Genomic DNA, 17416 nt, shown 5'->3' with positions numbered 1-17416 from the left:
ATCCTTCTCCATCAACAGCCCACGAGGAAAGAGAGTGAGCAATGGCCGCCAATCCCTTATATGGGCAGGAGCAGAGCCGTTTTTACTGGTCCAATCAACTGCCACTCACCGTTACAAGGAGTGATGGGAGATAAACGTCACAGGGGCCTCCAAAGGTCCTCAAGCATAAAACCATAGAGTTCACTCGGTCACGTGATCCGCAGGTCCTGTTACGTTATGCATAGGTAATTAACCATTAATATATACACCTATACAATCCTATATATATATACAAATCCTGAGGAATTATTAGATAACTAATACCTAGATGAGAGGTGACTAGGGGCGGGCTAGTTAAGAAGAACCCCGACGTCCTAGGGACTCTGGCTATGTGGACCTTTATACAAAGGTACCAGATAGGATGCAGTACTGGGACACCACATTATCCCCTATCCAAAGGATAGGGGATCAGATGTGTGATCGTGGGAGTCCCGCCTCTGGGGACCCCCACGATCTTGGCTGTGGCACCCCAGACATCTGGTGCACGGAGCAAACTTCGCTCCGTGCCGGATGACTGGCGATGCGGAGGCTCATGACATCACATTCACGCCCCGCTTGTGACGTCACAGCTATGCCCCCTCAACGGCCGTCACCCCCCCTCCCATAGACTTGCATTGAGGGGGCGTGACCGTGACGTCACAAGCGGGGCGCTGCCGTGATGTCACGAGCCTCCGGCGCTGCACCTGACACTCTAAGCCAACCACGGGTGCAGCAGGGAGATCTCGGGGGTCCCCAGCGGAAAGGTGATAAGATGTCTAGGGGCAGAGTACCCCTTTAGTGTTATTTTGAGGATACACAACACTAAACACTGTTATACAGACTGTACACTGACTACGTTACATTGTGGCAGAGTGTCATTTCTTCAGTGTTGTCACGTGAAAAGGTAGAAGAAAATATTTGCAAACATACGAGGAGTGGACTCACTTGTGTACAATACTGTGTATAAATACTATAGAGTTAAATCTATAACTCGTTAAAGTAAACATAGAATGTTATTTAAAAAAAAAAAAGTCCCATAGCCTATGGCGAGCCACCGTAAGTAACAGTGAATACCCAATTCAGCCTAGTTACGCCAGTTTCCATGATTTCAGCATTTTTGCTTTTTAAGAAACTGTGATGGAGCGTTGAAACCCCTTTGGTACTTTTCTCAGCACATACAACAATAGGGCAATAGCAGGCAGCCAGTGAATGATGCTTGGCCTCCCCACCCCCTCCTCAACCCTCACAGCCTCTCTGAATGGGACTGGGAAGAACAGTGACAACAGGCAGTGAGCTCTGAGCAATGCACTGAGGACTGGAGGCTGCTTCTCAGGACACAGATCATCAAGTCTTAGGACCGACAGGAGCTTTCTCACCGCAGAACACACTTCTTGGGGGCTTCATATTTTATCGTCTACTTATTCCGTTTTTTTTTTTTTTGTTTGTTTTGTTTTTTATGGTGGAAAGTTTATGAAAATTTTGAACATTTCGGCAGGATCTCAATGATCCAGAAAGTCGAGGACTATCATCAAAGTCAGTAACTGGGGTAAGAAACATTGTAACCATTCACTATGTACTGGGTTAAGCTTCACTGGGTTCTTACTTATGCTTTTGTAATGAATATTTATTAGTTTTTTATCCTCTGTGTTAACTTTTTACACATTGTTAGAGAGGTGGAAAATGTATTCGCTCAATTTGGCTTTCACTCCTTCTATTAGGATACATGGGACAAGTGTGATGTGTTTATTGTATACATTATGGTCTGCTTCCAGCTGTTGCAAAACTACAACTCCCAGCATGCCCGGACAGCCTTTGGCTGTCCGGGCATGCTGCGAGTTGTAGTTTTGCATTCGGTTTTCGCTCATTTTATTAGGATGCATGGGACAAGTCGATTTGATGTGTTTATTGTATACTTTATGGATCATGTACTTTAGTGTTTTTCCACCAATCTGCCTCCAGCTGTTGCAAACTACAACTCCCAGCATGCCCGGACAGCCAAAGGCTGTCTGGGCATGCTGGGAGTTGTAGTTTTGCATTCGGTTTTCACTCATTTTATTAGGATGCATTGGACAAGTCGATTTGATGTGTTTATTATATACTTTTTGGATCATTTACAATAGTGTTTCTCAACCATTCTGCCTCCAGCTGTTGCAAAACGACAACTCCCAGCATGCCCGGACAGCCAAAGGATTTCTGGGCATGCTGGGAGTTGTAGTTTTGCATTCAGTTTTCACTCAATTTATTAAGATACATGGGACAAGTCGATTTGATGTACTTATCGTTTACTTTTTGGATCATTTACTTTAATGTTTCTCAACCATTCTGCCTCCAGCTGTTGCAAAACGACAACTCCCAGCATGCCCGGACAGCCAAAGGCTTTCTGGGCATGCTGGGAGTTGTAGTTTTGCATTCAGTTTTCACTCAATTTATTAAGATACATGGGACGAGTCGATTTGACGTGCTGATCGTTTACTTTTTGGATCATTTACTTTAGTGTTTCTCAACCATTCTGCCTCCAGCTGTTGCAAAACGACAAAGGCCAAAGGCTGTCCGGGCATGCTGGGAGTTGTAGTTTTGCATTCGGTTTTCACTCATTCTATTGCAATGCATGGGACAAGTCGATTTTGATGTGTTTATTGTATACTTTATGGATCATTTAATTTAGGGTTTCTCAACCAGTGTGCCTCCAGCTGTTGCAAAACTACAACTCCTAGCATGCCCGGACAGCCTTTGGCATTCTCTCAATTTGATTTTCACTCATACTATTAGGATGCATAGGACAAGTCGGTTTGATGTGTTTATTGTATACTTCATGAATCATTTAATTTTGTGTTTCTAAACCAAGGAGCCTCCAGCTGTTTAAAAAAATCAACTCCCAGCATGTTGGAAGTTGTAGTTTTGCAACAGCTGGAGGCACCCTGGTTAAGAAACACTGGATCTCATTTGTTTGTCCACTGTATTCTATGACTTGACATCCTGATGATTTGGCATACATACATGGCTCAATGTTTTTGTGTGTCAGTACTATATACCATACATCCCTTATATATGAGGTTGTGAATGCTGTTTACGTATTCCCGTATCCTATAGGCAGAAAATAAAGCATGGTGTTATATATAGGGGGCAGCGCCGGTTCCTGCTGACGTATATCTTCTGCTAATGCGATGCATTGATTGTTGTAAAAGTGATAGATGGAACTGCGGTCAGCACCGCGCCATAAATCTTATTACAGATCTATACGCTGGATGGCGGAGTTTAATTTCAACGTGCAAAGTATTTAGTGGCTGTAGGACACAATAACCCTCATTGTTGATCCTAGTTTACGCATTTTCCATTTCCAAAATTATTTCAATCCCGGTTTGTAGGAAACATAGTTATTTTTTAATTTTTCATTTTTTTTTCTGTATCTAGTAAAAATGATTACCCTAAACACATCCTACAATACGTGGTTTGCATTGATAATATCTACCTAAAGCGTGTTCCCACCACCGAATATAGTTGCATCTCTTTTGTTTATATACAGAGTTTGTGGGTAGATGAATATGTACAATCCCTTTAAGAAAAAGTACACCACGCATGGGCAGCATACCAATACAGCTGGTGGTGTACTGTACTGCAGCTTCTTGGAGGATAAGCAGGTTTTTGCTTATTTTATGACTATTTTAGGCCTGCATAGGGCTAACATATATGATTCGGATTCTACAGTCCAATATAACATTGATAGCGACATTGAAGACATGAGATCTACTATCTTGCCATTGTGTGTTTGTGTTTACACCTGCTGGACGACAGCTGTAGATTCCGTCACAGGAGCACAGGCTCCAGCCGCAGCCCACTGCCTGTCCAGTAAGCTGCGGAAAAACTTTTTTTTCCATTTTTTTGGCAAAAACATGATGTGTCTCTCTTGAGCAAGGCATGGAAAGTGAATTAGAGACACCCGTTGTGTGGAAGCAGGTGTAAAAGACATTAGGCCTCCAGTTTTTCTAATCCGAATAATGGCAGATTATTTGGAGGTACTAACAAAACATGGACTATTTACCAATAAACACAAGATTACAAAACAATTCACAGCAAAAGCAAAAACTACAAAAATATTACTGCAACGTGTGAACACACGCTTAAAGGGGTACTCCGGTGGAAAACACATTTTTTTCAATCAACTGGCTCTAGAAAGTTAAAATGATTTGTAAATGACTTCTGTTTCAAAATCTTATCCCTTCCAGTACTTATCAGTTGCTTTAGGCTCCACAGGAAGTTCTTTTCTTTTTGAATTTCTTTTCTGTCTGACCACAGTGCTCTCTGCTTCCATGTCAGGAACTGTCCAGAGTAGGAGCAAATCCCCACAGCAAACCTATCCTGCTCTGGACAGTTCCCCAAATGGACAGAGGTGTCAGCAGAGAGCAGTGTGGTCAGACAGAAAAGAAATTAAAAAAAAAGAAAAGAACTTTCTCTGTAGTATACAGCAGCTGATAAGTACTGTAAGGATTAAGATTTCTAAATAGAAGTAATTTACAAATCTGTTTAGCTTTCGGGCACCAGTTGATTTAAAAAAAAAAAAAATTCCACCAGAGTACCCCTTTAATTCCCTCAATCATAAAACTCAGTTTAGCTGATTATTCTTCTTTATTTTATAGCAGTGTTTCCCAACCAGGGTTTTTTTTTTTTTTTATAGCAGTGTTTCCCAACCAGGGTGTCTGGGCATTCTGGGAATTGTTGTTTTGCAACAGCTGCAGACACACTGGTTGGGAAACACTGTTTTATAGGGATAGTTCTTTGCTGTGGCAATATTATTTCTTTTGCAGTCTCACAATGAAGGCTATGTTCATATGAGAAAAGTCCAGCACATTTGTGGTATAGGGATACAGGCAGAAAGGTATGCTGACATATACTGTGGTGTACCCATGACAGGCCCATTTACTTTAATGGTCCGATTGTAGTCTACAAGTGACCTGTGTTCTGTTTACAAACATTATAATTTTTTTTTAATTGGTGATGCAAAGACCTTACTTTTGTGTCTTGCAAAATAAATAAGTTCCTAAAACAGAACATAGACACTAAGGCTATGTTCACACGGCAGATTTTCTGCACGGAATTCTGCATGAAAATTCTGCAGTGAATTCTGCAAACAGTTATTGCCCATTGACTTCAATGGAATTCCTGCAGCAGAAATTCTGCAGCAGAAATTTTGCTGTGTGAATGGGACAGCGGAATTCCATTCCAAGTGTATTGGCTATAAATTCATGCAGAATTTTCATGCAGAATTCCATGCAGAAATTTTGGCGTGTGAACATAGCCTAAGGCCACGTTCACACGGCGGAAAATCTGCCTATCTGCAAGAATTCTGCATCCGCATTAGTTCAGTGCAGAATTCTGTAGATGTTAACCAGATGCGAAGTTGATGCGGAATTTGGGCAGAATATGTGTGGATGTTTGCACGGATTCCGCATGATTCCGCATCTTTACTCCGCAGCCACCTGGGACTCTTGCACTCCACAGCCAAAGTCCAGAAAAAGGCCACGCTCACACAGCGGAAAATCCACCTATCTGCATGAATTCTGCATCTGCATTGGTTCGGTGCAGGATTCCGCAGTTTTTAAACACATGCAGAAGGATTACTCCAATGGAAAACATTTTTTTTTTCTTCAAATCAACTGGTGCCAGAAAGTTAAACAGATTTGTAAATTACTTCTATTAAAAAATCCTAATCCTTCCAGTACTTATCAGCTGCTGTATACCACAGAGAAAGTTGTGTAGTTTTTGTACAGGCTGACCACAGTGCTCTCTGCTGCCACCTCTGACTGTGTCAGGAACTGTCCGGAGCAGGAGAGGTTTGCTATGGGGAATTGCCCCTACTCTGTACAGTTCCTGATACAGACAGAGGTGTCAGTAGAGAGCACTGGAAAGAACTACACAACTTCCTTTGTAGTATACAGCAGCTGATAAGTACTGGAAGAATTAAGATTTTTTTTAATAGAATTAATTTACAAATCTGTTTAACTTTCTGGAGCCAGTTGATATAAAAAAACAAAAAACAAAAAAAAAACAAAAAAAACTGTTTTTCACCGGAGTACCCCTTTTAAGAAGCTTGTCAAAGACATAATTAGTAAAATCCCATTCCTGACAACGGGAATCTGTATCATATTTTACATCACAGATTTCTTTTGTCTTCTGCATGAAATTAGCAGAAAGCCAAGTACATGCCCAATATATATTATAGCACATTTTATTTTTCATTGTTCAGTAGTGAAGTCGCTCCTCATTTATGTCTCCATATTTTGTTTACTAATTACTAAATGGGGTTGTCCCATCCAAACATTTCTCTATATGCCCTATAAGTCATATGGATGTCAAAAAGGGCCCTCCCTGAATGGCCTCCTTCCATGAGTCAGAGTGGAGAGGCGCTAGAAAGACTAAATATATTACATTGTTTCCTATTGATGAGAATAAGCCCCACATATTCCTGTACTTCCTGCATGCAGAATCCCATAGCCACATCAGTTGACAGACAGTGATTAGAGAAGCTGAGCCAATGGTTAGCATGCTTCCCTGGCTTAGAAGGGGTTATGCAGTTTGTCCACCCCCTTTATAGTTGGGAATGCAGCTCTTTTCTGTAAAATCCTCTTTAAAGGGGTACTCCACTGCCCCAGCATTCGGAACATTTTGTTCTGAATGCTTGGAGCAAGCGGCGGGGGTCGTGATGTCACGGACACGCCCCTTGTGACATCACACCACACCCCATCAATGCAAGTCTATGGGAGGGGCGTGGCAGCTGCCACGCCCCCTCCCATAGGCTTGCATTGAGGGGATGTGGCGTGACATCATGAGGGGGCATGGCTGTGACGTCACAATCCCTGCCGTTCTAAACGAATGCCAGGTGCTGCACAGAGATCGTGGGATCCCAGCGGCAGGTCCCCTGCAATCAGACATCTTATGCCCTATCCTTTGGAAAGGGGATAAGATGTCTAGGGGCGGAGTACCCCTTTAAAGCGTACCCGTCAGATCCAATAAAAAAACATTTTTTTTTAATATATCACACAGTACCTAATCCTGACCATGTACATCTACATCATTTTTATGTGTCTAGCACCTTTATTTATTTTTTATTGCACTTTTAATTTAGCTCACTAGTCTGAATTCCTCTCAAAGGGAGGGGTGTGGCCTCACTGTGCAGTCTCCACCCCCTCCCTCAGTATGCTGTCTGCTCACATCTCCCCTAGCATTAGCAAAACTACAACTCCCAGCTTGTCCTCACTGACAGTAGCGGGACACAAGCTGACAGCGGGAGGATTTTTCCTCCAGGTGTGAGCCCTGCGCTCACAGCTGTCAATCAAGGAAGTGTGTCCATGACATAGGTGATGATGCATGGACACAGCAGCACTAGTATGTGTCCAAGCAGGCAGGGGGGGCAGTTGTTTGACTGGCTTTTTTAGTATGAAATACTGGAAATGTTCTAAGGAAAGCAATTGCGAAACCTATTGGTTATACATGCTTTACAACATATCAAAAGTTTTTTTATCTGACAGTGCCTATTTAAGTTAAGGATTAAACTATTTTTGGTGTATTCAGCAATCCTGACACCATGCGGTGGGCTGAAATTTGTGATCTGTTACCTAAAATTTAGATGTGTTAAAATGGTCAATACTACACATCAGAATATCTTGTATTCCATGGGACTATTCATTTGATGCCTTCTTTCTTAACTGCTGTAAGTAATTTGCAGTTGTCAGGGAGGGGCACTTTGTGGCTGAATATGCTAACTCTGATGTCTGGGAACTGTCACAAGATGCTTTCTACTGTACTTTGCTCTTTGGTATATTTATTTAGGGTTTAAATGAAATCTCATACTAAACACATGTTTTGTATTTTATGCTGTTTGGGGTGTATATAGTATGGGATAATGCTAAAATGATCATTTCCATTGTTTAGAAATGTCTTCATCAATGAATACATACATACTCCTTTTATTATGTCAGCAGCGGGTTATACCTCCATGCTACCCTGTAGTGGATTCTAGATAGTGACCTCCAACCTTATTACCCAATGGAAACCCCAGAAAATGGAGTAACCCTGATGCCATTTCTGCCTTCTAGAAACTTGGTGTGAGGGCGGGTAAAACATTCTATAATTCTTAAACAGTGCTATGATTTGGCTAATATGTTTACTGCTTTGTAAATCATCATTGAGCAGGCTGACATGAGTTTGCCTTTCCTACTGTAAAGGTGCCAGGTCCTGTTGCTGTGTTCTGGGGCACCATGATGCCCCTGGGGCACCATGCAATACCTGGCTCTTCCTCTATCACAACTGGTGTTGTGTACATGAACAGGCATTGTGTTGATCCAGAGGAAGGCATTTATCTTGTTATATTGCTGTGTAAACAGCATCATATTTCTGTTTCAGTACATTTTATTGTCTGTTTATACCAAATAATGCTAATATGAGACCATTAGAATACAGTTAAGTTTGGTAGTAGTATCACGTTACTACCATGGGTAGTATTAATGCTCACACAGCTAAATGTCTGTACAGAATTCCGCCGGAATATTCCGCACAGAAATTCAATGATTTCAATGGGATTGTGCTGCACCGTGCACATGGCTGAATTTCTCCGGCAGGTGTTTCTGCCATTGAAATCCTGATTCCGGCATCTGCAGATAGAATAGACTTGTCTATTCTTATTGCGGATTCCGCTTGGAAATGCATTGACATCTATGAGACGGACATTTCGGAGCGGTAATAATGTCCGCCAGATTATTCAAATGTGCCCCAAGCAAGTGCTGATTGATACTGGATTAAGGAGCTTATAACAAAGCTTTACTACCATGCAGGCAGGGCTACATGAACAATCCTTTTGTGGGCCCCATTTCTTCCATATTCATTGGCTGTACATTGGCTCTATTACACGGGGAGATGTGTGATCAATGAATGAGGATTTTGTAACCGTCCAGAACAATTTGATAAGCTGAGGAACAAGCTGATTACTGGGCCTATTAACCAGATTGTTTGGCCAATGTTTACTGATGTAATAGGGCCCTAAAGCAATATATACTCTTCATTTTACTGGAGCCTCCTGCATCCAGTCCTTAGTTCGGTTGTCTGAAGGTCTTTAGAGGGGTACTCTAGTGAATAGGCTCCGGCTGCCACATTTAGAAAAAAACAAAAACCTTGGCTTAGCTCCGGCTGCTCCACCAGCATCTCTGGTAAACTGTTCCGGTCTCCGCTGCAAACCAATTCATTCCTTTAGGGCCCGACACACAACACTGCAGCTCAGCTAATTGCTGGCCAGGGCTGTGTCCTGCCTCGGCTGAGCAGCAATATGACATATTCACGGTCCTCTCCCTGGTGCCCGGGCACATTCTGTCATATTACCGCTCAGGGTCACAGCTGAAACCTGGACAGTGATACTAGGGTTATTTTTTTAATTGTGGTAGCCTGGACATATTCAGAATTATTATTTTTTTTTTTTTGCCAAAGTACCCTATTAAAGGCCATTCAAGTGATCAAGTGACCAGTTGATGGAACGGGAGTATAAAGGGAAATGATTTCTGTTAAGTAAGAGGATGTCTGGGAATCAAAGCTTCTAAACATAAAACCAATACATGGACAATGTGCTGATCGCCCACTTGCAATGTAGGTGCCGAGAACAGCTGGCATTTCTTCCTATTAAGTGGAATGTGTTGCTTCACTTTCATTTTTATTTTCTCCAAAATGGTTATTGTAGAAAAGTCCATAATAAATTATAACTAAGGCATTATGCATGAAGATAAATGAAAATGAACATTTATGCCTGTTGAGGAATATGAATGTTAACTCGAATCAATAGACCTCTAGCATTAGTCGGCTTTCCCTATGGATTTCTGTCTTATAGAATTTAAACAATGCTGTTAACTAGTGTGAACATTTACCTACATTGCATTACATTTATCATGACTTATTAGACGTACTGTGAAATTATTGGTAAACATACGCAAGTATTTCCTATTTCTATATCCTAGATGCAGTATATGATTGGAAGGTATTCTAATATATTCTTACAGCTAATAGTGTTATTGATCGAACTATTAAAAACTGAATCCAATAATCAGAGATCTCTGAGAATGCGATTATGTGTCTCAATATATTTATGGCACTGTCAAAGAAATCTCTGCATATATATATATAGGAACGTGCCTATGTAAACAATTTCACCAACACCCAGTTCTCATGGATCTCATGCAAAAAATGTAAGGTGAAGCTTCCAGGATCATGAAGCCTTCTATCCTACATGGGATATTGTATTACAATATCAGAGAATCAGAGAATAAAATACTTTCAGAGGCTTCTGCTTGTACTCTAAGAAATGGACTCCCACCCAGGGTTGTAAACATAATCAATCCTAAATGCATATAATGGGGCAGATTTACTATTGCAAATGCACCAGAATTATAGTTTTTTTCCCCGCAAGATAAGATAAGGAAGCGTTGCTAAGCAGAAAAAGGGCATGCCAAAAATTACACCAAAACTATAGCAATTTGGAGTAAAGTAAGTCTACTAATAGCTGGTGTAAACATGGGGCCCTATGCATGGGCAGTCAGATTTCCAAGAATTGACCATTCATGCAGCCACTTAAACTTATCATTGTCGGTCGCACATCACTTGTTTACAAAGGGCAATGTGTGGCCATTAAGGCTTTTATTGCCCATACAAAAAATGTCATCATTCCCAATAATAATCTGATGAATGAGAAAACTGTAGTTCATCAGCTGATTACCGGGCTTTTACATGAGCCGATTATAGGTAATGGGCTTTCCTACAAACGCTTTGCCCAATAATCATCTCATGTAAATGAGTAATCCTGCAGCATGGGCCGCTATAATAAATCTGGTTCATTTGAGGCCTGCATACTCATTGTTAAAAAAGAAACCCTTATCCGGGTCACCCACACTAACCTGTTGGTACAGACTGGTAGCGTGGTTGACACTGATGATAGTGATACTTGCCTATCCCTGATCTGTGACCCGTTATCCTCCTCGTTCGGAGGACAGGCTTGGTGCATGGACGGCTCACCAGGAGCATGCTGACATCACCGCTGATGCTTCTTCAAGCCTGCTCACAGCCGGGCCTTCAGCGTGCTCTTGGAGTGCCACCCGTGCACCAAGCCTACTGCCCGAGGAGAACGGGGCCGCAAATCAGGGGTAGGAGAGTTTAATTATGATCAGTGTCACCTGCACTACCAGTCTATACCAACAGGGTAGTGTGGGGGACACTGATGACATATTCCCTTTAAGAACTAGAAAGTATTAGTAGATCTGGGCCTATGTGTTTCAGTGATGAGCTGGAATTGTATTAAATTCAATAATACTTGTTTTAATTCATATCTATATATAGGAGTCAATCTAAACCTGTCTAGAGGGAAAGTTGCTGAGTTGCCCATAGCAACCAATCAGACCACTTCTTTAATTTTTGAAAAGTCCTCGTAAAAAGGAAACAAGTGATTTGGGCTTTTCCTCTGGACAGGTTTGGATAACTCTCCCCCACTCTCTCTATTTAGTCTCTTTTACTGCAGTACAAAGTAATACAGCCTTTGGGTACGTTCACTAGTGTTGCTCGCGAATATTCGCAATTCGAATATTATTCGCGAATATCGCATATTCGCGAATTCGCGAATTTCGCGAATATAGCGCTATATATTCGTAATTACGAATATTCGTTTTTTTTTGTTTTGTTTTGTTTTTTTTCTTCACAGTACACATCACAGTGATCACCCCTCTCTGCTTCCAGCTTGTGTGGTGTAAAGAAGGCTCTAATACTACTGTGTGAGACTGGCGTGCGAAAATTCGCATATGCGAAAATTAGCATATGCGAATTTTAGTATATGCAAATTTTACCTTATGCTAATTTTGTATATGCTAATTTTCACATCTGTAAATTTTCGCATACGCGAATTTACGCATATGCGAAAATAAAACGAGGATATAACGAATATGCGAATATTCGCGAATGTATGACGAATATTCGTCCATATATTCGCGAATATTCGCGAATTCGAATATGGCCTATGCCGCTCAACACTAACGTTCACATGTACACAGAGTTGATCCACAGGATTTGATGCACAGGATTTTCTGCTGCAGATTTCAATGTAAACTAAATGACTGAGCACAGCTTCTAATCTGCAGTTACAAATACTGCGCATCAAATCTGCGCAGGATCCTGTACGTATGAATGTACCCTTTAGCTGTTTTGGCATGCTGAAAGTGGTAAAACAAAAATAGAGAAACATAGCTGCACATCCACAATTTGTATTTTGATCTACTTTCTTCTCAGCATAAATTCAAACACTAACAGGTTGTTAGTATACATTTTGATCAAAAAGTACAAAGCCTACTCGCCACGTCAAGGCCCCCTATTTAGAGTGGGTCCCTAACCCAACATCGGCGTAGCGCCGGGCGACGGCCACCACCACCACCGCAACACCATGCCCACAGGGGGAGCGACCCAGTGGCCAGGAAGCCCCAGTGCTGCCCGACCAAGCCCCTGGCTCCGGGCCACCCCACCCCACAGACAAAGCATCACAGTAACAATGACTGCTGCAGTGCAACCACACCACTGTGAACACCTACCAAGTGCTGCCTGCCAGAGGACCGGGAGAATGCTAGGAGGAAACCCTTATGCAGTCTCCTACTAATTAAAAAGGCCTTGGCCGAATGGGTGGAGCAGAGTGCTGGCTATAAAAGAGGGGACAGACTACAATTGTAAAACAAAAATAGAGAATAAGAAACACAGCCGCACATCCACAATTTGTATTTTGATCTAGTTGCTTCTCAGCATAAATTCAAACACTAACAGGTTGTTAGTAAAAATTCTGAAAGTTGTAGTTTTGCTACAACTGGAGACTCACTGTTCTGAAGACACTGCCTTAAGTAAAAAATAAAATAAATAACATTGATAGTGCATTTATTATATTAGCTTTAGTATTGCAGATCATGCTAAATGAAATGAACACTTTTTATAGAGCCGCTGAGCAAAACACGAGTCTGTTGTAAACATTGAGATGCGCACAATAGAGTTTCTGATCATTGATTATGTAAATTAGTTTTTCAATATAAAACATGATTTGCTGTACACAATGATTTTATCTAACGTGCCCACAGAGAAATTGATAGGAATGTTAAATAAGAGCCATTGGCATTTGAGAATCATATCACAAAACGGAGATCATTTATTATTCATATAATGGAAGGAAATGAATGATTGTACTATGCCTGACAGTGCAAACCCGCACCCCGTCGCATCAATTCATCAAATCATTACTGATCTGTTTCTATTGACTCCTTTATTAGGATTTATGATGTTCGAAAGCAAAAATGATTTATTGCGAAAAAGTTACATCTTTTTAGGTGTAAAATCTGAGTGCATGCAACTTGCTACTGTACATTTTGGAAATCCCACTCAAAACCAGTTAGCCCCAGTAGTCCTTTTCCACGTATTCACACTCACAGGGTTCCATGTAGATGAGATATGGCCTATCCAAGGAGAAGCCTAAACTTTAAAGTGTACCTGTTATTTGGAAAAACTTTTTTACATAATGCAAATAATAACATTATATGTATATTTGTAATATACATTGTTTAAAATGTTTTTTTATTTTTTGGGAGAAAATTACTCTGTGTGGAAACAAATTACAGAAAGTGGGGCAGGAGAAGCAAGGCTCTGCGTAGGCTCCTGGCTTGTCAGTTAGTCTCCTGTGTAGAAGAGTCACAGTGCCAGAGCCCTGCTTGTCCTCAGTACACAGAGCCCTACTTGTCCTCACTGCACAGAGCCCTGCTTGTCCTCAGTGCACAGAGCCCTGCTTGTCCTCAGTGTACAGAACCCTGCTTGTCCTCAGTGCACAGAGCCCTGCTTGTCCTCAGTGTACAGAGCCCTGCTTGTCCTCAGTACACAGAGCCCTGCCTGTCCTCAGTGCACAGAGCCCTGCTTGTCCTCAGTACACAGAGCCCTGCTTGTCCAAAGTGCACAGAGCCCTGCTTGTCCAAAGTGCACGGAGCCCTGCTTGTCCAAAGTGCACAGAGCCCTGCTTGTCCTCAGTGTACGGAGCCCTGCTTGTCCTCAGTGTACGTAGCCCTGCTTGTCCTCAGTACACAGAGCCCTGTTTGTCCTCAGTGCACAGAGCCCTGCTTGTCCTCAGTGCACAGAGATATGCTTGTCCTCAATGTACAGAGCAATGATTGTTCTCAGTGTACAGATCCCTGCTTGTCCTCAGTGCTCAGAGATCTGCTTATCATCAGTGATCAGAGCCCTGTTTGTCCTCAGTACACAGAGCCCTGCTTGTCCTCAGTGCACAGAGCCCTGCTTGTGCTCAGTGCACAGAGCCCTGCTTGTCCTCAGTGTACAGAGATCTGCTTGTCCTCAGTGTATAGAGCCCTGCTTGTCCTCAGTGCACAGAGCCCTGCTTGTACTCAGTGTACAGGGCCTTGTTTGTCCTAAGTGTTCAGAGACCTGTTTGTCCTCAGTGCATAGAGCCATGCTTGTCCTCAGGGCACAGAGATCTGCTTGTCCTTAGTGTACAGAGCCCTGCTTGTACTCAGTGTACAGGGCCCTGTTTGTCCTCAGTGTTCAGAGCCCTGCTTGTCCTGCCCACACTTCATGTATTTTGTCTCTGCACAGAGACACACAGACAATAGTTGCAGGAGCAAGACAACATTTTTTCACCCAAAAATATACACATTATGTAACCAATGTATATTACAAATATACATATAATGTTATCCTTTGTATTATATAAAAAGGTCTTGCAAATGACAGGGCCCATTTTAGCACACTTTCCAATATAGATGACATGTTCCTAGAAATGACTTTTGGATGCTGCCAACTATTTACGTGAGTAAAATGGTAGAAGAGTCACATAGTTTACTTAGCATGTAATTGTAAAAGAACATCATTTTTCAAAATAAATGGAATTTTATAATTGGGAAGTCTATGACGCTTCCTCCATCCGGATCACTTTACCAGTGAATTAGTCTTGATTTCTGAAGAGATTCCGTGCACGCTGCTTTGTGCCTTTAAACCTATGGGAGCGTGACATTTAAAAGCAGCCATGCATTGACACGATTTGGGGAAGCTCAAAGTTGCTTTGTCAGGGGTCACTTTGAACAAGATACCTATTAAATCAGTTTTTCTACTAAACATAAAGACGGCTAAATAATACAATGTCTCACTGTTGCTGATGAGAAAAGTGATGTATAGAGAGTCTCATTTTGCTGACTTCTTGTATAGAAGACTGACACCATTTAAAAGCTGAGGATTTCTGGATTGGGAGCGCAGAATGTAAGTCTCCAAAAAAACTCATACCAATAATATGGCTTCACCTATATAAAGATAATATTGTGGCCTGAAAAAATGTAAACCAAACTTTTGGCAACTGTTTATTGCTATGCTGTGCCATTGATACTAAGAAAAAACCTGGAAGGGTGTCTAGGGACAAGATGCCCACTGGCAGCATTGTATATATACTCATCAGGTTGGTCATGGCTCTGGTACAATGCAATATACAATTTACTGGCACACATTTCCAATAGTGTTCTGTTGATTGAAATCTGTAAGACTATGTTATAGTATGTACACCATGGAGGTATAAACTTTTTTAGGTCAGAGGGCCACACTGTCAGTCTGTACAACTCTCAAGAGCAGCGATAACATATAAAACAGGGTAGGTACCCTTATTTAAGACATCTTTATCCCCACCCTGGACTGCCAAATCTCATTGATATATATGTCTTAGGAGCAATATGGGCAACACGATACACAGTATTATGCCTAGTGAAGGGTGTGAGGTGATGGTGCATAACATAGGGATTCATGGAGAAGGAAAGATAATATCCATCATTGTCTGTACTAGGCATAGACACTAACAGTTTTGCTGAACTGTTATTTTAAGTTGCTTAAAAGAGTACTCATAAAGCCCCATAAAAGTGTAAACACCCCCTTAGCATTGCCCCTCACAAGAGTGCCCTTCATAGTACCTGGTACAGTATAGCATATATGTGCTCCTGTTCCAGTGCCGCTCCTCATGGCGCCTCTTCTCTCTGATGATACCCTCTGCTCACTGAATCAGAAGGAAGCTGTATCTTTCCAAATGATGAAAACACAGAAAAGTATTTTTATGTCTTGTTGGTTGTGGCTGCACAGAGAGGCATCATTGGCTACACTTTAGCATATGTTGGAGCACAGAACTTCAATTTATGTGTAAAGCATAAGGGGTATTGCCATTTAGGACATTCTAGAGGATATGCCTGAGGTGCGACCCACATCTAAAAGACTTTTATGGCATATCTTGTGGGTACGCCATAAATGTCCAAGTGGGAATAGCCCTTTAAGGTGTCATTTTCAAAACAAAGTCATGTGGTTGGAGCATTAACAGATATACAAGTCCATACACTTTCATACTTAAGAGCTACAGGTGCCTTCATACAGCACTGTCTGTAGTTAAGAATAGCTCTGTAATAAGGCATGTGATAGAAGATTTTTATTTTTATTATGGGATTCTTAAGAAAAAGCATCAAATGAAATCAGATGTATATCAAAGTACAATTCAATAAGTTATGTCGGCATAGGATGGCATTATATGGAAGCAGAGAACACAGATAAAGTGATGTGTAAGCTCTAATATAGTGACATCAGTGAATTTTAATCAATTTTTCCTAATTGTATCAACAAATTCAAGTAAAGGTAAAGACAGTGTATACATATGTTCCCAGTGTATATGTATGTTTCAAGTAATGATAGTACAATGTAACTATACAACCACGCAATGAAATTGTTGAGCATTCATTGATTCTTAAAAGCACTCAATGCAACCAAGTCTTTATCAGTTAACAAAAGATGTGTAATAGGATTTAAGTGACAGTCGTACAATAGGAACATCAATAATGGCTGACTGGTTATAGTGCCTATACAGCCTGTGGTTGAACTAGGCTTCATTCTTCAAGAAGGTTTTCTATGATGGTGTAGTTTATAGGTCAGTGCATATGTATTGTCGGTTAAAATGTATTTTTCCTTTGGAGAAGAATGATTCTCCACTTTTCTCTATCATAATTATCATAAAAATGCTACAACTTCCAATAACAAGGCTTTTTCCCCATTAAAATATACATGTTAAACCAATGGATTCTGTGGAAAACATCAGTACATATATGTAGTTCATATTGTTTTCTCATGAGCACTAGAATAAATTGTATGTAAAATATACAGTAAAAGTTTCCAATGTGTTCCAGCTGCAAACTGTCAGAGGATCGCACCGACATGCTCATTGGTATATGATTTCTCTCTACCGTGCTGTATGGTGTAAACTACAATGCTGTTTGGTCAGCATACATATATGTATACATGTGTGTGAAAGGATCAAAGGACGGCACCACCTATT

The 17416-nt window shown here is 41.2% G+C and overlaps 1 protein-coding gene across 2 annotated transcripts in view; it reads left to right on the top strand.

Annotated features, from left to right (window-relative positions):
• The first annotated feature begins 1275 nt into the window (after positions 1-1275).
• Positions 1276-17416, top strand: part of MEGF10 (multiple EGF like domains 10) — a 128063-nt gene continuing 111922 nt past the window's right edge. For both annotated transcript variants that reach the window (XM_056537299.1, XM_056537300.1), the window contains exon 1: positions 1276-1564. The gene's annotated coding sequence lies outside the window, so the exon portion shown is untranslated. The remainder of the gene's footprint in view (positions 1565-17416) is intronic.

This window comes from Hyla sarda, chromosome 1 (assembly GCF_029499605.1).
Source record: "Hyla sarda isolate aHylSar1 chromosome 1, aHylSar1.hap1, whole genome shotgun sequence".
NCBI lineage: Eukaryota > Metazoa > Chordata > Amphibia > Anura > Hylidae > Hyla > Hyla sarda.
Note: the sequence above shows the minus strand (reverse complement) of the source record. Positions and strands in the feature narration are given on the sequence as shown.